Below are 22406 nucleotides of genomic sequence, written 5' to 3'. Positions count from 1 at the left end.
GAAAACAAACCTTCAAAGGGGGAGGGGATTTTCATTCACCGTGTGTTTCATATTGATTTCTCTCAGGATGGCTAAACAATATTACAGAATTGTGCAGAATTCCTGGGAAGCAAGAAAGAAGCTGAAAAACACCAGTTCAGAACACAAAGTAGGATGAAAGGGAGAAGGCGTTATTTCCCTGTCTGTAAGAGGAGTAGCATTGGAACTGCTTTCAATAATAAGGTTAACATGCTGATATAAATGCATCCTGTCTTTACGCTTCATGAGAGTCTTTATGTCATAGTAATCAAGGTTTAAGCAGTGTTTATAATTATGTAGAATTGCATGGCTCACAGTGGAAAGGAACTAAGGCACCCTGCACTGACAAGTACAGAAAAGAAGGAAGCTCAGAAACGATGGACTAGGAATTGGGGCAATCCCTTGTGAGATCCAGCATTTCATACACAGGGACGCATGAACCCAGCCCGCTGATGACGTTCGCTGCTAATGCCATGGTAAAGAGATTGTGCATTCTGTTTGGCACACAAAAAAAGTCACTTCTGTGACTAAATCTCAAAGAAATAGTTTTTAAATTAAGAGAACACCATTAAAGTAACTCAGCTAACCCTCAAATTCACTTCCCAAAACAAGGATTTTGCTGAACATTTACAGCATATTTCCCAGGTTACTTTCCTTTGTAAGAAAAATGGCTGATCCATGTGATTATCTTTTACATGCTCAAAAACCCTGAAGTTGTTGCCCAAGTATAATGCTTGAATAAATATTGAAATTTAAATATTTTATTATATTACATTTGCACACATGTATTTATATATCTATCTGTATACTGTCGTGTGTGTGTGTGTGTGTGTGTATTTTTACCTAAGCAATGTTCAGCCATTGACTGATACCACACATAACCTATGTCCTATTCATCTTGGAACTCTAGCATTCAATACAGTGCATGGAGTGTTGTAGGTGATCCATAACTTTGTCCCACTGACCTGTAATCTCTACAGGTTGAGTTCCATTTTAAGATTTAACAGATTCAAATATAGCAAATCTCCTAATGAAAGAAGGTCAAAAATTTAGAAAGTTGACCCTACCTCGTAGGAAATAATTACATTATTTTTCAAAGGAACAGAGTCTTGAGACCAGGTGGATAAAAAGTGACTCTTGAATGTGTCATAAGCTTCCTTCTAATTTGTCAATTTTTGGTTTAATGAAAACTAGCATCTAGAAAATATAGTTTTTTCCCCTCAAAGATAATCTATATTAATTCCTGAGGAATCTAAGAGATAGAAGCCATACACTAAGCCCCTGGTCAGTGTACCGTGATCCCTAAACCAGCATTGCAGGAGGACAGCAGCACCAATGGTCTGTCTACTGCCTGGCAGAGGGGATGTCCAGTGAGAGATCAGGTATAGTAATCACTAAGAGGAATGGCTACAGAAGCAAAGAGTTCACTTACTGTTCAGTGTTTGCATACTTACTATGTTCCAGGTGAGATGCATTAATAAAAAAAACGGGCAAAAATCTCTAGAAATAAACTAGTAGGGGGACACAAACAATGAAGTATAAACACAATCTATAGGTTAATTATATAGTGAGTAAGAAGGTCAAAATTGCTATGGAAAATAAAGCTGGGCAATCAGAATCACAGAGTGGAGTGGTTGCAAACTCAATAGCACACTCGAGTCAACCCTCTGAAGAATCACCCAGGTGAAAAAACACATTAAAGGGAATAGATATAGGGGCAACGGGTTTGCCGCCAGAACACAGGTGTCGTGAAAACCGCCGCTAAACCTAAACCAAAATGGGAAAGGAGAAGACTCACATCAACATCGTCGTCATTGGACACGTAGATTCGGGCAAGTCTACCACTACTGGCCATCTGATCTACAAATGTGGTGGGATCGACAAAAGAACTATCGAAAAATTTGAGAAGGAGGCTGCTGAGATGGGAAAAGGCTCCTTCAAGTATGCCTGGGTCTTGGATAAACTGAAAGCTGAACGTGAACGTGGTATCACCATTGATATCTCCCTGTGGAAATTCGAGACCAGCAAGTATTATGTGACCATCATTGATGCCCCAGGACACAGAGACTTTATCAAAAACATGATTACAGGCACATCTCAGGCTGACTGTGCTGTCCTGATTGTTGCTGCTGGTGTTGGTGAATTTGAAGCAGGTATCTCCAAGAATGGGCAGACCCGTGAGCATGCCCTTCTGGCTTACACACTGGGTGTAAAACAACTAATTGTTGGTGTTAACAAAATGGATTCCACTGAACCACCCTACAGCCAGAAGAGATACGAGGAAATCGTTAAAGAAGTCAGCACCTACATTAATTAAGAAAATTGGCTACAACCCCGACACAGTAGCATTTGTGCCAATTTCTGGTTGGAACGGTGACAACATGCTGGAGCCAAGTGCTAACATGCCTTGGTTCAAGGGATGGAAAGTCACCCGTAAAGATGGGAATGCCAGTGGAACCACACTGCTTGAAGCCCTGGATTGCATTCTGCCACCAACTCGTCCAACTGATAAGCCCTTGCGTCTGCCTCTCCAAGACGTCTACAAAATTGGTGGTATTGGTACTGTCCCAGTGGGTCGAGTGGAGACTGGTGTTCTTAAGCCTGGTATGGTGGTCACCTTTGCTCCAGTCAATGTTACAACTGAAGTAAAGTCTGTTGAAATGCACCATGAAGCTTTGAGTGCGGCTCTTCCTGGGGACAATGTGGGCTTCAATGTCAAGAACGTATCTGTCAAAGATGTTCGTCGTGGCAACGTGGCTGGTGACAGCAAAAATGACCCACCAATGGAAGCAGCTGGCTTCACAGCTCAGGTGATTATCCTGAACCATCCAGGCCAAATCAGTGCTGGATATGCACCTGTGCTGGATTGTCACACAGCTCACATTGCTTGCAAGTTTGCTGAGCTGAAGGAAAAGATAGATCGTCGTTCTGGAAAGAAGCTGGAAGATGGTCCCAAGTTCTTGAAATCTGGGGATGCTGCCATTGTTGATATGGTTCCTGGCAAACCTATGTGTGTTGAGAGCTTCTCTGACTATCCTCCTCTGGGCCGTTTTGCTGTTCGTGACATGAGACAGACGGTTGCTGTGGGTGTCATCAAAGCAGTGGACAAGAAGGCAGCTGGAGCTGGCAAAGTCACCAAGTCTGCCCAGAAAGCTCAGAAGGCTAAATGAATATTATCCCCAATACCTGCCACCCCAGTCTTAATCAGTGGTGGAAGAATGGTCTCAGAACTGTTTGTGTCAATTGGCCATTTAAGTTTAATAGTAAAAGACTGGTTAATGATAACAATGCATCGTAAAACCTTCAGAAGGAAAGGAGAATGTTTTGTGGACCATTTGTTGTTTTTTTTTTTTTTTTTTTTTGTGCGTGTGTGGCAGTTTTAAGTTATTAGTTTTTAAAATCAGTACTTTTTAATGGAAACAACTTGACCAAAAATCTGTCACAGAATTTTGAGACCCATTAAAACAAAAGTTTAATGAGAAAAAAAAAAGGGAATAGATATAGGGATGAACTAAGCATGAAGGGGAAAGGATTAAAGGAAATGAACATTTGGATCTCAATGTACAGATATAGCAAGAGAAACCAAAGAATAAGCAATAGAAATAGAAACAGAAGAGTAGTAGCAAAGAAGAAAGTGGAGTACGGAGCTAGAACTACTCTAGATGAAGCATCCGCAAGGCTGGATGCCATGAAGGGTGTGGTGAGATGGTTCTTTATTTCCCCTAGTCAGACTCCCAGGACAGAGAACAGGTCACTGTAAAGGACCACCTACAACCTTCATTTTGGTTTCTGCTCCTTGAGATATAATTGAGCACTTTGAAAAATATTGCTGAACTAACTTATGGATGTTCCAGGAAACCCAGATATGCCTGCACAGCATAGTAATTAAAAGTGGAGAAATAAAGCACATATTCTGGGAAAAATTCATATTGGTGTAGGTTGACCCTTCTCAAGGAAATGCCGGACAACTTTAGGGTGAAAGGTCAGTGGGTCCCAGAGCATCAGTGGAATTTTTTTATGTCTTTTCATCTGTGTCCTTTACAGCAAGCAGGAGTAAACCTCATCTGTTCCCTGCCTAGGACTGTGTTCTCCAACATTTCTCTAGGCGTGCTCAAAACTCCATTCTGTGCCTACCACCATAAAGCCCAAACAACACTGCAGTTACTGTTTCCAGTTGTAAATGTAATCATCATGGAGGACAGAAGATACGTCCAAGGGAACCTGGAATCTACAGCTTGTTAATGAGGCTCCTTTCGACTAACTGCAAGACCATCACAGTCAACAGATCAAATGAAGAAAGGGTACATGTTGAAGCTGCTTTTTATTTTTGAGCATCCACTTTCAGGGTCTAAGAGAGATGCAAGCAGCAACAGGCCCATCAGACAGCTGACTTAGATGTTATACATTTGGGGAGATGCTAAATGTAGAAGTTAGAGAGACCCATATTTGATGTGTCGCAGTCCAATAGGAGACTTAAAAGGGAACAATACAAATACAGAACCATACAAGAGGTGTGTACAGAGCATTTTTCAGTCATAAATGGAAAAAAGCTATAACCTGATGGAGGACAGGGGAGAGAAAAATGATAGATAATCTTGATAGCACTTGAAGAATAACTAGTTCACTGGGAAAATAGAGAACAACATTCCAGACACATGTGTGTGAGTGTGTGTGTGTGTGTGTGTGGTGAGGGGGACAGATATAAGATGGAGAGGCTATAAGCACAAACAGAAAATGCATGACCAGAGAAAAGTAAAAGGGTTTAGTGAAACTATTTTCCATGTTTAGCCTCGTTTCAAAAATGTTATATAAAGGGCTTTGTATAGATAGGTGTTTGGATTTTATTTTTAAATTATTAAAATATTGTGATGCATGTTCAAAGGCATCCTGTGTAAGAGTTAATAATGTGTGTCTCCAAAGTGAGTAAACTTCTTGAATTTGTAACAATGTTTAGCACTGAAGTTTTATATCTCATGGAGCCCCAGCTAGTTAGAGAATGAACTCTGCTCCAATCCATCTTGTCTCCCACTTAGTCTGGTTGATAAAAGGCAGGACATCAATCAGGAAAGAGCATAACTATCTAGTGCTTTAGGGAGAAATATGGACACCTTAGCAAGAACATGAAACCATTATGAAATAATTTGAGTTTGGATGAGCATAGGTCAAAAACATAACTTCTTGAAAAATGTCATTGGCATAGAAATCAGATTTTATACTGAAGGGATATAGTTCCCTAAGACATTTCAAACTTTACTCCTTTTAAGACTGGAATGTTAAGTAGACCTTAAAAGCTATGCTGTTTAGATGCACAAAATCAAAATGTTCAATATAAACCAATTTTAGTTGCATAATCACACATACCTAACCCATCCACCAATTCTGTCCCCGTGTCCCTTCTCTGTAAATGGCTTTAGCATTAATCCAGTTAATCGAGGAAAGTGACCTTCAGTGTCACTGACTCTTCCTTCCTCACAGCCCTCCTACCTCCAAAAGAAGTCTACCTCCATCTCAATCCCTTTCAGAGCCTCATCTCTAAAAAGACGATAAGGTGATTAAAATCTGGTGTTCCTGAATTCTGTAGATGTAGATTTGAATTTTGGTCTGCTACTAAGTCACATGTGACCTTGAAAAGTAACTTCATTCTTCTGAGTCTCAATGTCCTCATCTGAATTGGAGATAAAAACAAAACCAAGTTCAAAATGTTCTTGTGATAATAAATGAAAATAACATACATGAAGTATCTGGCACATGTTAAATATTCTATAAAACTTAAATCATGTTATTGAACGTATTATTGCTCCCAGACAATGGACTAGGAGGAAGTCACAAACAGCACATGTGAATTCTTGTGAAAAATATTAAAGAGTGATATACAGAATTATCAAATCAATATATTGTACAACTGAAACTTATATAACATTTTATGTCAAGTGTACTTCAATCATAAATTTTAAGAATATATTAGATATGCTATTCTATAATTTCATTGAAATATCTACTAGCTATAGATAAGAGGTATATTTATAATTTTTCTGCCTTCTGTCACAATAAATATTTTGACATCTAAAAGCCACAATTTACTTTTTTTCTTTGGTTTGAGCAAGCAATCGAATACTAAGTGACTGTTCATCCAATGTCTGCCATTTTGCTTCATGTCTCAGTGAACTTTCATTGACATTCGTTGTAACAGGCGTCAAGTAGAAGAAGGAATAGAAGAAACCCATTTTGAAGGGTTGGGTATGACCCTCTTATGTGGTGGCATCTGCATGATAGAGCATTATTTATCCCTCATTTCTTGCCTGGTGAAACACCACAAAAAATGTAAATCACAGCACATTGTCCTGAGACAACAACTAACTCCCTGTACCTCCCCCAGAGTCATCACTCTAAATGCAGAAAGATGATTAGTTCCCAGCTACAGAAATATCACCTGATTCTGTAGGATTTAGTTTAAAATCTTTAGCACAGCGGCCAAGGCCATTCACACCCCAATGCTATGCCAGGCTTGTCTATCATTATTTCCAATCACAAATAAAATACTCTCACTATCCCATATTAGCCAGAATTCCTTAATTCCGAGTATGCCACGCATACACATATCTTGGACCAGAGTTTTCTCTTCTGAGAGTGGTTGAAAAGATTGTTCCTTGGCTTGGTAAAACCCACATTGTCTATCTTCTCTGACTGCCCCACTCAGTTTGTATCTGATTTTATTTCCTACTGAATGGGCCTGGCTGACAGACCAGAGTACGAGGATAGAAAATGGGGACAAACTTCTTGCTTTTGAACTTTGTGCCTGAGATCATAAGGGGTAAATTCCAAAAGTAGTGTCTGGGCCTGACAATCAAATTTGAGGGGTCCATTCTGCTTTTCCGTATACTAATAGATATAAACTACCAAAGATAATTACATAACTAAGTCACAGAAGGGAAAAGGTGGGTGGAAATAATGGTCAGCAGCCATAGTAACTGGAAACATAGAGTGGATGTTATATCAGTTTCAGTTGTACAATATATTGATTTGATAATTCTGTATATCATTCTTTAATATTTTCACAAGAACTCCCATGTGCTGTTTGTGACTTCCTCCTAGTCCATTGTCTGGGAGCAATAATAAGTTCAATAAGTTCAATCCAGCAGATGATTGCTGGAGACAGCACTGAATGAGATGTGCTGCCCAGAATCCTCTTCATGAAGGCCTTGACACTAGCTACCAGCAGGCAGCCATCAGCTCCTTCAGTCTCCTCAGCTGCAAAGAGCTTCCTCACTTAAGGGATTCTGGAATCATTTTTTACTCCTCTCTGTCCAATACACCCCACATTCAGTTGACCAACAAATACAGTCATACTGTCTTTAGTTTTTTTAAGGATTTTATTGATTTATTCATGAAAGGGGGGGGCAGAGACACAGGCAGAGGGAGAAGCAGGCTCCATGCAGGGAGCCCGACGTAGGACTCGATCCTGGGACTCCAGGATCACGTCCTGAGCCGAAGGCAGACGCTCAACCACTGAGCTACCCAGGCGTCCCTCATCCTGTCTTTAATACATATCCAAAATCCAACATTTCTTATCACCTCCACCACTGCCATCTGAGTCTAAGTCAGTAGTTCTTACCTGGGAATGATTTTGCCTTCTAAGAGATAGGATAATGTCTGGAGACATTTTTCATTGTCACAACTGTGGGGTTGCCAGTGGCATCTGTGAATAGAGGGCAGTGATACTGCTCAACATCCTACAATGCATAGGACATCCCCCTACAGCAAAGAGTTAGCCAGCCCCAAATGTCAATAGTGTTGAGACTCAGAAATGCTCATCTGAGCCACCATCATCTATTACCTGAATGATTTCAATACTTTCCTCCTGACTAGGTCCCTGTCTGCCTCTTCAGCCAGTCATCCTTATAAAATGTTCATTGGTTCAGAGTACACAATTCAATTCTCCAAGGCTTCTCAATCATATTTAGAATCAAATTCAAAATTCTTGCCTTGCCTCCAAGGCCACTTAAGTCCACCCCTGACTCCTGTTCCAATTTGTTTGTGCACCTGTCTTTCCTTGCTTCCTAGAGCAAGGCTATTCCCAGCCTCACTGGTCTTTTTGCTGTTCTTCCACAGACTCTTCCTGACTCAGGACTTGAATTTTCCCTCCCAGTTTTTCCCAGCTTGTGCCCTCACTTCTGTTAGCTCTATGTTCCAGTGGCCCTTATCAGAGAAGGCTTCCAGGACCACCATACCCCATCACCTATCACTCTCATCCTGTTGTATTCTTCATGGTGTGTATCACTGTGTATGTTATAAAAGTACTTTCTATTTTATGTATCATTTCTCTCTTGCAGGAGAGAGACAGGAGAGACTTTGTCTTCTTTGGCCCCCATTGTATCCCAAAACCCGAAAGAATCCTGGCACATAGTAGGTGCTCAAATATTCGCTAAATGAATGACTGTATGAAGCTACTTGCAACAAATCTATGAACATCTATGTGGGTGAGTTAGGTGACTTTAAAGGGTAGCACGGAGGGCATAATGGACTAGTAAAATCTAAGTTTCCTGTATTGGCTCATAGGTCATTAACTATATGGTATAAATTGTGAGTTTATATATGTCTTTCCATCGTTAAATTATATGGGTCTTAAGAAGAGGAATTGCTACTTTTTTCCTGTTTCCCACAAAACCTAGTTCTATGCCTGAATCACATCAGCTGGCTATTAGTCTGTTGAAAATTAAAAGGCAAATATTGTTAGATATCTTATGCCAAAATACAGTAATGGAATCAACTTAGTAGCTATCGATCAAGGAAAATATTTAGAAATCTCTTTTTGGAACAATATCTTGATGTGATCCTAAGAGGTTAATTATCTTACTGTACAACATTCACTACAGATGTTCAGGGTATTTTCTTTAATTATAGGTTCTATAATATCTGCATTCCACTGCTGCAAATGTGGTATTTTTATATCAGCACACATGATTATCACAATGGTTATCTAGAAAAAAAATACTCTGTCATAAACAAGGGAGACTATGGTTCTTTCCTATAGATTTAAGTCTCTAACAATTCTTTCTTTCAAACTATCTTTTAATATGTAGTGTTTCCTGAGGAACTTCAAAGAAATGGAGCAATGTGTTATCAACAATTGCTACAATTCTATATTTTCTCTGTGCACTATTCTGGATAGTGGATTTAAGCTTATTTTCTGACCAGAATTGTGTTTAAAATGTCGACTGCCACCTATCTTTCAGTGTGTATATACTACAAGTATGTAATAATGGCACACTCTCCATCTACAATCTCCTAAAAGCTTTGTCAGTCTTCTTTTTCTATTCTCTTTCTATCTCTATGGATTTTCTTATTTCAATTTCAGAACATGTAGAATTTCAAAGCAAAAACTGCACTGGATCAAAGTAAACAGACAAGTAAGACTTTATTCAGTCTATTGTGATAGGCCATAGAAACTAACTGAACTAATGCCACCCAATCAAAAGGCAGGAAGGTATTATGGTGAGTGAAATAAGTCAATCAGAGAAGGACAACATTATATGGTCTCATTCATTTGGGGAATATAAAAAATAGTGAAAGGGAATAAAGGGGAAAGGAGAGAAAATGAGTGGGAAATATCAGAGAGGGAGACAGAACATGAGAGACTCCTAATTCTGGGAAACAAACAAGCGGTGGTAGAAAGGGAGGTGGGCGGGGGGTGCGGGTGACTGGGTGATGGGCACTGAGGGGGGCACTTGATGGGATGAGCACTGGGAGTTATTGTATATGTTGGCAAATTGAACACCAATAAAAAATAAATTAAAAAAAGAAAAAAATGGCAGGAAGTTTACGCACTAGGGTAAGCTGGTGGAAAAGTACTGGAAGGCATTAGGGGTGAAGTTGATCAATGGGATGTGTTCAGCATGTTGAGTTATTGTCGAGTTTGCAATGGTTTTTGCTGTAATTACACCGTCTGTGCTTGCTAATTGACATCCCCCCCAAGTTAGGCTCCTACCTTCCACAGAGACAGAAGATGGGTCTTAGAGACACTACCTTACTAGATGTTTAAGTTTCAAAGAAAAGGTTCCTCATGTCCATGAGAAAGACACTCCCTGGGCTGTAAAACTGGAAAGAGGCTGGGAGATTTACACACATTTCAAGGAGCAGAGAAAGAACTTATAGTTGTAACTGTTCTAAAGAAAATGCTCCAAGAAAAGAGGGAGGTCAGGGGTCTAGAGTCAGGAAACAATCTGCCTGAAATTTAGTCAAGCTGAGGTAATGAGAAGTCTGTCCTGATCAAAACTGTACCATTAGAATAGCTGTTCATGCATACATTTCAGTCACTAGAATTGCCAACTGGAACCCCTTATTGAATTCCTCTCCCCATTTCCATAGAATCATCCAATATGACACATACTTGTGTGTGTGTGTGTGTGTGTGTGTGTGTCTTTATAAAGTACCATTTGAGATTTTGAAAGGGTGGTTGTTTTTGCAGTAGACCTAACATTTGTGTCCCCCAAACTCCATATGTAGAAACTCTAACTTCAGTGTGATAGCATTTGCAGATGTGCCTTTGGGAGGTAATTAGGTCATGAAGGTAGAGCTTATATGTAGGATTACTGCCTTATAAGAAGCACCCAGTGTGTTAGCTCGCTCTCTTTCTGCCATGTGAGTATGCAAGGCAGTCTTCAACCCTCACCATCAGCAGGCCTCCACTAGAAGCATTCATGCCGGCACGCTGATCTGGGATTTCCAGCTCCCAGAACTATGAGAAATGTTTGCTGTTTAAACCACACTGTTCATGGTATTTTGTTATAGTAGCCTGAGCTGAGACACTACTACAAGCTCCAATGCTGCCTTATTTACAGCTATCTTATCTTCAATATTATTATCAATATTATCAATAAGTGGGCTTCAGTGGTGGACTACCAAACCTCATTTAGTAATGATCCAAAGCAGAAATTTCAAGGTCAGGAACAACCCCACCTGCCTCCACCACCACCACCACTGACTTCCCTCTCCTCTACTGCACTGGGCCTGGAGAATCACAAGTCTTGCAACTCATAAGACTACATTCAATTAGCTTTCTAAAATTGAAAAGCCACTGCCAATTCTGTAATTTAAGTAATTGAGTGTCTGAGGAAAGAAGGACACTGCAGTGGAAAGGAAAGGCAAACTGTCAAGCTGTTCTCTCATTTCAGCTGAATGATGCTCTAGAGCCGAGATAATGGCAATGGATGCCCTCATACTTCTCCAGAGAAGCCAGCAAGACTGATCCCTCAGTTCGAGAATAAAGCCTCTTGGGTTCACAGGACACAAAACCAAGCCAGCCGAGACTTTTATTGTTGACCTCATTTTCTACCTACTCAAGAGGAAAAGTAATATACTCTCTTCTTCCAAATTAATCTTCTAAGTCATTAAAAAAATAAATCTCATGCAAGTAGATCTTCAATGTAATGACAAAATTAACTGGATAAGGATGAGGGAGAGAGGTCCTCAAGATCATAAGAGAGAAATGAAAGGCAATATACCAGAGGCAGCAATATATATATATATATATATATATATATATATATATATATATATATATTTCTATGACTCTGGCTCATAATCAATGGCAGTTAACACATAGAGCACTTTCACCTATTAGCTAATTAATTCTCACTATATCCTTCTCAGAGATAACCATCCCCCATAACCCCCTGCACCTGCCCATGATAAAGCTCAGCGTTCAAAACACACTTTTAAAACGGTAAGAACAAGAAATATTTTATAATAAATTTATTTTTTATTGGTGTTCAATTTGCCAACATACAGAATAACACCCAGTGCTCATCCCGTCAAGTGCCCCCCTCAGTGCCCGTCACCCATTCACCCCACCCCCCGCCCTCCTCCCCTTCCACTACCCCTAGTTCGTTTTTCAGAGTCAGGAGTCTTTATGTTCTGTCTCCCTTTCTGATATTTCCCACACATTTCTTCTCCCTTCCCTTCTATTCCCTTTCACTATTATTTATATTCCCCAAATGAATGAGAACAAATATTGTTTGTCCTTCTCTGATTGACTTACTTCACTCAGCATAATACCCTCCAGTTCCATCCACGTTGAAGCAAATGGTGGGTATTTGTCGTTTCTAATGGCTGAGTAATATTCCATTGTATACATAGACCACATCTTCTTTATCCATTCATCTTTCGATGGACACCGAGGCTCCTTCCACAGTTTGGCTATTGTGGACATTGCTGCTAGAAACATCGGGGTGCAGGTGTCCCGGTGTTTCATTGCATCTGTATATTTGGGGTAAATCCCCAGCAGTGCAATTGCTGGGTCGTAGGGCAGGTCTATTTTTAACTCTTTGAGGAACCTCCACACAGTTTTCCAGAGTGGCTGCACCAGTTCACATTCCCACCAACAGTGTAACAGTCCCTTTTCTCCACATCCTCTCCAACATTTGTGGTTTCCTGTCTTGTTAATTTTCCCCATTCTCATTAGAACAAGAAATTGAATTAGGTATTTATATTTCTGCCTACTCATTGAAAATTTAAATTTTCACTTGAGAGTGCTTTCTGAAATTGGACCTTTCTAAAGCTTACTTTTACAAAATGACAAAAATTGACACCAAAGGAGATGACTTCCATCCAACAGAAAATAAGCTGTTTAACAATGATGTGAAGAATTTTGTTGACTACAGAGTACTAATAGGCTTTTTTATTCCTCCTTTTTATGATAATAATAATAAACTAGTTGTTTGTCATGCATGTATATAAATCATCTATTTTCTTGCTAATTATCTTCCCTCATAATAACAGCATACCATTTAAACATCAATTATACCATTGCCTAAAATAAAGCAATAACTATGAACAACAATGTCAGCAAGTACACATTGGGTATGGCTTTAACGGTCCATATTTCACCTCACCTGGAAATACTGCTTTCTTATAATATTTACTAGCAATACATTATGCTAAGCATATAGAATTCTGTAAATCATGTAAAGGTATCAAATTCTATTTGAGCTCCCCAATTTAGTTTCTATCCTAAGTCACAAAATTTATATTAAATTATATAAAAATTTTTAAAGAAGGAATAGAGCCACATAATTCAAAACCAGAAAATCTGAAAAATAGATATTGAAAGCATCCCTCTAATACTCGTCCCAATTCCACCCAATTCCCATAATCTTGTATCACAACAGATAACTGCTATGAGTCCCTATGCATCATACCAAAGTTTATTTTAGCATATTCACCACTGGTTTTCACTTAATAAATGCTGGTGTAAAATAGAGAACAAATCAGCATTTGAAAAGGCATTTGAAAAATTAATTTCACAAAAAGCATTTGTAAAGTAGTTAAACTTTTACCCTACCATATTTTTTCCTAATACACCTGGAGCTTTTTAACTATTACTTCCCAGAACTCTGTTATATGTTAGTGGTTCAATCAGGAAACACTGAAACACTGAAACAGAAACCTTTACCTCTCCAATAGGTAAAGTGGAGTTTGGCAGATAACTGAGTCAGACCTGATGAATGATCTATTTTCTTGGTAACAAGCATAAACAGAAAAGAAATGTGCAATATTATTCTCTATTCTAGCTTTGGTATTTCACAGTGATGCTAATTAATTAGAGGGTAAGACCTTATCAGACCTGTAAAGTCCTTTGAGACTTTGTCTCAAAATAGAGTCCTAACTTTCTCAGTTACACTAGTAACTGAGATCATAACTGCAGAAATGGTAAAGAAATTACTGGTAATTATCAGCTACACTGATATAAGAAGCAGAATTTTCATAAAAGAAAGTAGGACTATTTCATACTTCACTGTCAGTAAATTTTTATTGGGCATTGATTTAATGTACTATATTTATTTAAATCCCACTCTTTAAATAGATATTGTCTCTGGCTTCCAAAGAATTATAGTCTAGAGGAATATGTGAAAAACTAAAATCATACAAAAGTCTGATAACAATTTGTCAAAATTAAAATGTATCATAAGAACATTATTGTTTTCTCAACTTGTGATTGTATTCGTCAGCTATTGTTATAATAACATCTTGTAACAAAACACCCTCAAATTCAGTGGTTTATAACAGCATTTATTTTTCTTCTTTATCTTTCTGCAGGTTGGTTACAATGGCTCCATCTAGGCTGTTGGTGAGCAACCTTGGCTCTAGCCCACAAGTTGAATTCAGGTCTGTGTCATTCATCTCTTTCTTGTCCTTGAGTCAGTCTTGACCAAGAGTATATTGTTCTCATGGTGAATGACATATCCTTGAATAACTATTTGATGATTAAACATCATGCCATAGAAGATCATAAAAAGTTATTATTAAGCATAGAAAGATTAAAATAATAATAAAAGAGAATACAAAGGAGCTGTTGATGGAGGAGAGCTTTGCATGGCCTTCTGGCCCAGGAAAGTACCTAATGACAACTTCAGGTGTGAGAAGGGCAAAAGGGACAGGGTCCCAATCAGAGGTTAGCAACTACTATGCTTACTGAGACGTCAATCAAGCCCACCATATTTTTATTTGCTTTGTTCCTTTTTCCCTCTACCTAGACCCTGGCCTCAAAGCAGACATGATGGATGCCTCAAAGCAGACATGATGGATGCTCTTGTCATATTGTAAGCTGATAACTGTCACATCTCCCCTCCCTTCTCACTGTAATTTCCTTTAGGAGGTTTGGTTTGCTTCTGGCTGAGTTTGAAGAGAGCTATTCTTGACAAACTTAGGAGAAAAGAGAGAGAAGAAATATGGATTTGTGACCAGTTTAAATGAAGAGGTAGAACTTTCCTTGCAAATATTAAATTAGAAGCCATGATTCGGGCTTTGGGTCTTACTTTAGTTACTCAGCTTTCTTATAAAATGCAAGACTTGGAGAAAAAACATGATCTCAATATTTACCAGAAATATTCAGGGAAAACCATTCCAGCACTTCTGTAAGAATTAATGAGAAACAACATAAAAATACATCTTGTTTCACAGAATGGCAAGTATCTCAGGTGCCAAAGACTTTGGAATCATCAATTGTGAGCATGACCTTTCTAGGGGGACTATGTGAGCTTAGAAAAGACATCCATAGGGCATGTTTGGCCAATCCCAAAACAACTGGGAATATCATGGAGGGCATAACTATTGTTATCAAATCTAAAGCAAGTCTTGGAGGCAGGCCAATGATCTCATTAGAATATTCAGGGCAGCTCTGACAGGCAATATCAAACTAACAAAATAGGGAAGATAAAGGTCAGTTTGATTCTGTTTTTAAGGTACCATTAAAGTGGCTTTGATCAAATGATATTCAGTATCAACAGGTGCTTACAGTTTGATGTTTAAGATGCTACCATCGATGCGTCCATGCAAACTTAACCAACCTGGAAGCTCTGTGGATGGGCATTGTGGTTCAATAACATCACAGGAGCCCCTGCTTAAAAACCTCAACATATCCTTCTGACTCCAAGGGAAATGTCAGCTTCCATGCCTGTAACCAAGGCAGAAAATTCTGATTCTTTAGAACGGGTAATTTCAAAAGGTTCAGCAAGTTTGTTCAGGTAAGCTCCAGTGGGCACCATCTCAATCCTTTCAGAGAAACAAAATTATGCTACAAACCTCACCCAAAGGAAAAAAATTCTTATGACATGACCTATCTTTCTTTTTATTCAAAACTTGTTCTGTTTTCTAGAATTTCACATATTTTAACTTAGGGTGGACATAAAACATTAATATCAAAGTTGCATTCTTAGTGGTAAAAGAAAACTTTGCTTCACTATCTCGTTGGCTCTGGCATATTGTTACACAATTCAAAGTTAAAGACGCTATCTAAAATCCAGGCAGCAATTTTATTACAACTGCCTTTTGAAAGTTCACAGAAAGCTGAATCATAAATGTCATTTTCATTAGAATAATGTGAGAGGTTACATGCCACACAGAATAAGACAAGGCTTGACTGCCGTTTACCACTCTTTTCAAATTTCCCAGAGTGCAGAACTATCCCCTAGACCCCAGAGCTACAACATCTCACAGGCAAACCAGGCTGAAGAGACATAAAAGAAAGCTCTAATGGGCAGAAAGCACAGTATCTCAGTAGTGGAAACACTACAGAAGTAAACATTCTCTCAATTTAAACAACAAAAAACTTGCCCAATCCTCAGCATTATCCCTGGAAAGACATCTCCAAATCTGCAATGCGTTCTGAGCCAAACAATAAGGGAACAGCAAGAGCTATCTTTCTGGAACACATAGGTCATTTAAGAGCACTGAAAATGCCATTGCAGAGAAGAAAAAATGAGTGTGTGGACATGAGAATGTGTGCACTCAGGTGTGTGTTGTACATCTATGAGGATTCCTGACAAGCTTTAACGATTCTAAAATGTCCCATGAGTTTGATTTCTTGTTTATCATTTTAAAAATACAGGTACTCTATACCAGGATTCCAAGGCAAAATAAAACTTCTTGTGGCAAAACAAAAGTAAGTGGAACAACTCTAGAGGGCATCCTTATGATGCTGAGAAGTTGGACTTTAATAACACATCATCACTGTATCCTTTTATATGATACTTTCAATAAGATACTTCAAACAACTGACTGGTTTAAAGTATAAATCTGAAGATTTTAAGAGAAATAACAGAAATAGAGTGATCTGTCAAAAAAAGTACAAAATTATTATCAAAGCATAGGAAAGTGGAAGACCCTTGCAAATGATGACCAATGTGTATTTAGATGCCTCCATCTCAAGGCTGCTCCTTTCTCTGGTTTTGTGTCTCTAGCAGCATGCTCCATCTTTAACTTCATTTGGATCTCAGTTCACACACCATCTCTTCAGGGAGCTCACCTGTGACCATCTAACAAAAGAGAACATACTTCTCCTGTGGTTGTTGACTTCTATGTCAACATGGTGAGGCTTTAGTGACCAGTTGTTTGCCCAAACACTAGTCGAGATGCCCCTGTGAAAGTATTTTGTAGATAAGATTAACATCTATAATCAATTGACTTTAAGTAAAGATTATCCTCCATAATGTGGGTAGGTCTCATCCAATGAGGCCTTAAAAGCAAACTTCAGGTTTCCTAGAGAAAAACAAATTTTGCCTCAAAAGTGTAACACAGAAATCTTGCCTGAGTTCCTAGCCTGCCCATGCACCCTACAAATTTTGGAATTAAGACTACAACCTCAACTCCTTCCTGAGTTTCAGACTTGCTGGCCCCCACAATTCCATGGTTGTATGAGCTAATTCCTTAAAATAAATTCCATATATAAATGTGTCTGTATGCCTCTATCTCCTTTCTCCACTTCATCATTCTTCATAGCAATTGTCAACACCAGCTAAGATACATATGTATTTGTTTTTTACTAGTATCTAGAACAATGTCTGGGACTTGGCAGGCACTCAACACACATTTGTGGAACACATCAATGAATTTTACCCATCATTGTTTTATTTTTATTTTATTTATTTATTTACTTATTTATTTTGTTCCACTTACTTTTGTTCATGAGACTTATTTATTTATTTTTATTGAAGTTTGATTTGCCAACATAGAGTATAATACCCAGTGCTCATCCCATCAAGTGCCTCCTCAGTGCCCAGCACCCTACCCAATCCTCCCACCCACCTCCCTTTCTACTACCCTTCGTTTGTTTGTTTGTTTTTTAAAGATTTTATGTATTTATTTGGAAAAGAGAAAGAAAGCACAAACAGGGAGTTTGTGGCAGAGGGAGAGAGAAGCAAGCTCTCCGCTGTGCAGGGAGCCCAACACAGGACTTGATCCAAGGACCTTGAGATAATGATCTGAGCAGGAGGCAGATGCTTAACTGCTGAGCCACCCAGGTGCCCCATAGTCATTGTTTTAAATGCTTTGCATGGAATAATTCACTTAGTACTCCTAATTAGCTATGCTGATGGTTTGAGATTGAGGGTGTTTTGCTCCCATTTACAGATGCTGCTACTGGGACATAGAGAAGTAAAGAGAGTCTCCCAATCATGCAGTTGATACAAAGTGGTGCTGGTCATTGAAACCCCATTGAAACTGGGCCCCAGAGTCCAAACTCTAAAACCCTGCATTCTAAAACGTCTCATGGGACTTTTCAGCTTTAAGAAGATATCATTTGGGGGACGCCTGGGTGGCTCAGTGGTTGAGTGTCTGCCTTCGACTCAGGGTGTGATCCTGGGGTCCTGGAATTGAGTCCTGCATTGGGCTCCCTGTGAGGAGCAAGCCTGCTTCTCCCTCTGCCTGTGTCTCTCAATGTCTCTCATGAGTAGATGGATAAAATCTTAAAAAAAAAAAAAAGGAGAAGAAGAAGAAGGAGGAGGAGGAGGAGGAGGAAGAGGAGGAGGAGAAGGAGAAGGAGAAGGAGAAGGAGAAGGAGAAGGAGAAGGAGAAGGAGAAGGAGAAGAAGAAGATATCTTTTGGAGGGGAAAAATCTTCTTTTAGAAGTTATAACAGCTAATAATATAGAATAATAAGGTTAAAATATACTAGACATTCTATAACCTTGTGATTTATAATTTGGGGAAATGTTACAGATTACTCTGTTAGGCTAGAAATGGAATTTTTAATCTAAAGAAGAAAGAGAAAAAGAGAAAGAAAGAGAACACTGAGAATCATCAGCTGTTCCATAGACTTCAGTAAAAATAGATTTCAAAAAATTCAAGTAGAGAAAATCGGTCCATCGCAAAGACTTTAAAAGGAAACACAGCTGAAAGAGCATGGGAGACATTTGAAAATGAAACTACATTTATTTCATCACAAATATCCTAGTGAGAAAGAAACCAAAAAGGTAGTGGAGGAAACCAGAGAGGAGGAGAAGCACAGAAAGAGTCTGTAGTGAGCCTCAGAGTATGAAGCCTGATGGAAATAACAGCCACCAGAACACTTTTTCTCAGGCCACACCTTCCACCAGGTCGCACTGCCCAGATCGCAGTTCTGAGTGTCCAAACCTGGCTAGAAATCTGCCAAGAGTTTCTGGGACTCTGTCCCCACCTAGAGGTCTGACGGTAAATAAAATGAGATCATTGTAGAGCGCCGGGAGTACAGCAACACTAAGTCATCATTGCTATAATCACCACTGTTTAAGTCCCTGATGAGACAGCATTTGAGTGTTTTGTAAGCACTCTGCAAAGGAAGAGGTAATGCCTAGGAATCGGCAGCCAGCCCTATAGCTTTCTTTTGGGATCCTGGCTCTTGACTTCAGCCAAATGTTTGACAAAAATTGCATGCATAACTCTGTGGGCAATGTAAAAACTATATGTACTTGATTATTAGATGGTTAGTTAGCCTGAGAGCTGATGTGTGACAGACTACAAACGCTGTGGATTGCATATGACAAGCTGACCCCGAATCTCGGGGATACTGGAGCAGTAAGTCATGGTCACTGCAAGGCTGCTCTGGGACTGCCTATTTTCTGATCAGAAAGCAGCCATCTTCCTCTATTAATAATAGCCACTCACTCTGAATGCTTCCCCCCTCCTCCTGAGCTTCCAATTTTTTCTGCTACTGGTAGGAAGGGAAGGGGAATCCGCCTCTGTGGGAGAGGTGATACCCAGTTACAGAGATCCAGGATGTCAGGGCTGGCTTTCTTGGTTGATGTAATATTTGATGTTGGCAAATTAGCCTAAGACCCTCTAGTAGCACTGCCTGTGAAGCCTTCTGACCTCCATGGTCTACATGGTGCCATGGTGTGGCCAACACCTCACCCTTAGCACAGTCAGGGCAAGAGTGGTTAGGAGCAGTGTTTAATGTCCCAAGTTATCGCTACAAAAAAATCCTTTATAGCACTATGTTACACAGCTTAATATAAGTCAGCGTGTGATGTGGCTGCCTGTTAGTTGCATGCTGTAAAAATACTGGCATGCTTACAATCATCAGGGCTCTACCCCTCCTTAACCAGCATCCCTCACTGTTTTATGTATGCCATAAATGCCCATCCCTTAAAGAGTTCAAGAAAGCAGAGACAAGTTCCGGGTTAGATATTACCAGAAAGGCAAGGTGGAAGCAATTCAGTGATTGTATCTTGGTCTTTTTCACCAAGAGGTGGGGAGGATTAACATGGGCTCCAGCCCACTGCTCTTAAAATCACAGGACACAACCCCAATCCTATAATAAACCTCTCCCAAATCCCTCTTACCTAGATGCCCTATGGTTCCTCTGATGTGCACTTTCCCACCTTTTAATAAACTAAAAAAAACCTAACCTGGTTTGACTCAGGTGTATTCTTGTTGATCTTTGGCTAGAGAGGATGGAAAGGAGACACTGTTGATTATGACATATTGATTGGAGAGGTCTTTAGTCTTCTTAATTATCAATGTGCTTATGAATCATCTGAGGATCTTGTTTCCCTGCAGATTTGGATTTAGTAAGATAGGAGTGGTGCCTTATCTAAAAATTCTGCATTTAAAATAAATAAATAAATAAATAAATAAATAAATAAATAAATAAATAAAAAATAAAAATAAAAAAATAAAAATTCTGCATTTTTAATAAGCTCCTGTGATGTCCATCCTGCTGTTCTGAAGTACACACTTTGCGTAGCAGGCCTCTAGTCCACTGGCTCTCAAATACATAGGCTGCCCATTTAAATTTTTTAATTTTTTTTTTTTTTTTTTTTTTATGATAGTCACAGAGAGAGAGAGAGGCAGAGACACAGGCAGAGGAAGAAGCAGGCTCCATGCACCGGGAGCCCGATGTGGGATTCGATCCCGGGTCTCCAGGATCGCGCCCTGGGCCAAAGGCAGGCGCCAAACCGCTGCGCCACCCAGGGATCCCAAGGCTGCCCATTTAAATAACCTGGAGAGCTGTAAGAAAACACGAAGCCCTTACCCCCAGGGATGATCCCAATATGAAGTAAAATCTAAGAAATATAGTCTACTATTCTATGGTAGAAGATCAAGGGCACGGGAGGGTTAGATTAGCAATCTCAAAGGAAATTGTACTGATGGGCCAGGTTATGTCAAGACAGAGAGACAAGACAAGGAGAAAAAACATGCAAAATTAAAAAATAGTTTACCTTCTTGGGATCACGAAAGCAAGTGATGAGCCAAGAATAGGGAAACACTAACTAAGTAAGGTTACAGCTCCAGAGTAATCTACAGTATGTTTACTCCATTCTATGTTACCCTGATAACAGGGCTCTTATCTTATGATAATGATATTATAAGGAATCTACATGGAAATTAAAGACATAGTAATTAGAGAGAGTTCTAATAGTCTAGTCAGCTGCACAAGGGAGAAAGGTCAGGGAGGACAATGGAGGTTTTAAGCCACAGAAAAGAAGGAAGACATAAAGAAGATAAATTATGTATAAAAGAGCCCAGTAGTCTGTGTTCTTTGAGAGCTTCTGGGTTCTGCTGACCTATAGTTTCTCCCACTTCCTCAGGTCAAATCAATACATGTAATAAATTATGTAGCTGCATGGCTCATCTTTCTGCTCTTCAGTTACCACTCCTGGAAAGCAAAAGGGATGCACCTACTCTCTGGTGTCCAGGAGAAGTCTGCTTCTTGAATTACTGCCTCAGTCCTTACCCTCACCCAGGATGTCGTGCTTGACAAGGGTAGGGCTCTGAATCAGAAGCCAAGAGAACTGTCTGGAAACACAATGAGGAACCCCCAGTGCTACACACCCTCGGCTGGTTACACCTACACATGCAAGAGTGCAGTGGCTGGAGGAAGTTATCCACCAGCAGCATCTGGAAAGGATAACTACCTTTGGGAGGAGACACCTGTGCAGGAGGCCCAGAGTGAATTTATCCCTCTCCAAGGAATCTGTGTTTTGAATTGGACCCTCCCGAACATGCACTCTAATTCCTATAAAAATCTGTTCTCTGCTGAGCCGGATAAATGAGCTGATAGAAAACATGAAAGAAATCCTTTATGGCTAATATCAGATTCTGAGAGATACGGACAGTAGCATTCACAGTACTGCCATCCCTTCCCCTTTTCTGGGCCCTCAAGACCCCTTCACTGGTCTTGAGTTTGTGCCTTATCCTTATGCGATGCAATAGATACAAATAAGTACAGGAGATGGTCACCTTCCAACATCAGAGGGCCTCCCTTGCTCTCACACTAAAGCCAGTCAACTAAATACTTTGCAAGGACCTCAGCCATTTAAGGGAAATTAAAGGTGACATTTAGTCTAACACTGTTCTGTTCCCCAATTCTCATTTTCTCTACTCACCATGTGCGTAGTTCCAGGAATAACTCCCATAGCACACAGATCATTCTCTGATCATGGCTGCCAAGCTCAGGGCTTCTTTGTCTTGAATGGTCTTTCAGGATTCATAAGGATGCTAAGATTAGCCTCAAGGGAGGCACAGGTCATGGCCACCTGAGGGCTCAAATTCTAGAGCACTCCAATTTTTCAGCTTCTTCTGGTTGATCCCTTTCATTTCATTCCTGAGCAATGGTCCCTCCATCACACGGAAGCC

This window comes from Canis lupus, chromosome 34, assembly GCF_003254725.2.
Source record: "Canis lupus dingo isolate Sandy chromosome 34, ASM325472v2, whole genome shotgun sequence".
Classification (NCBI taxonomy): domain Eukaryota; kingdom Metazoa; phylum Chordata; class Mammalia; order Carnivora; family Canidae; genus Canis; species Canis lupus.
This window is presented reverse-complemented; position numbering follows the sequence as displayed.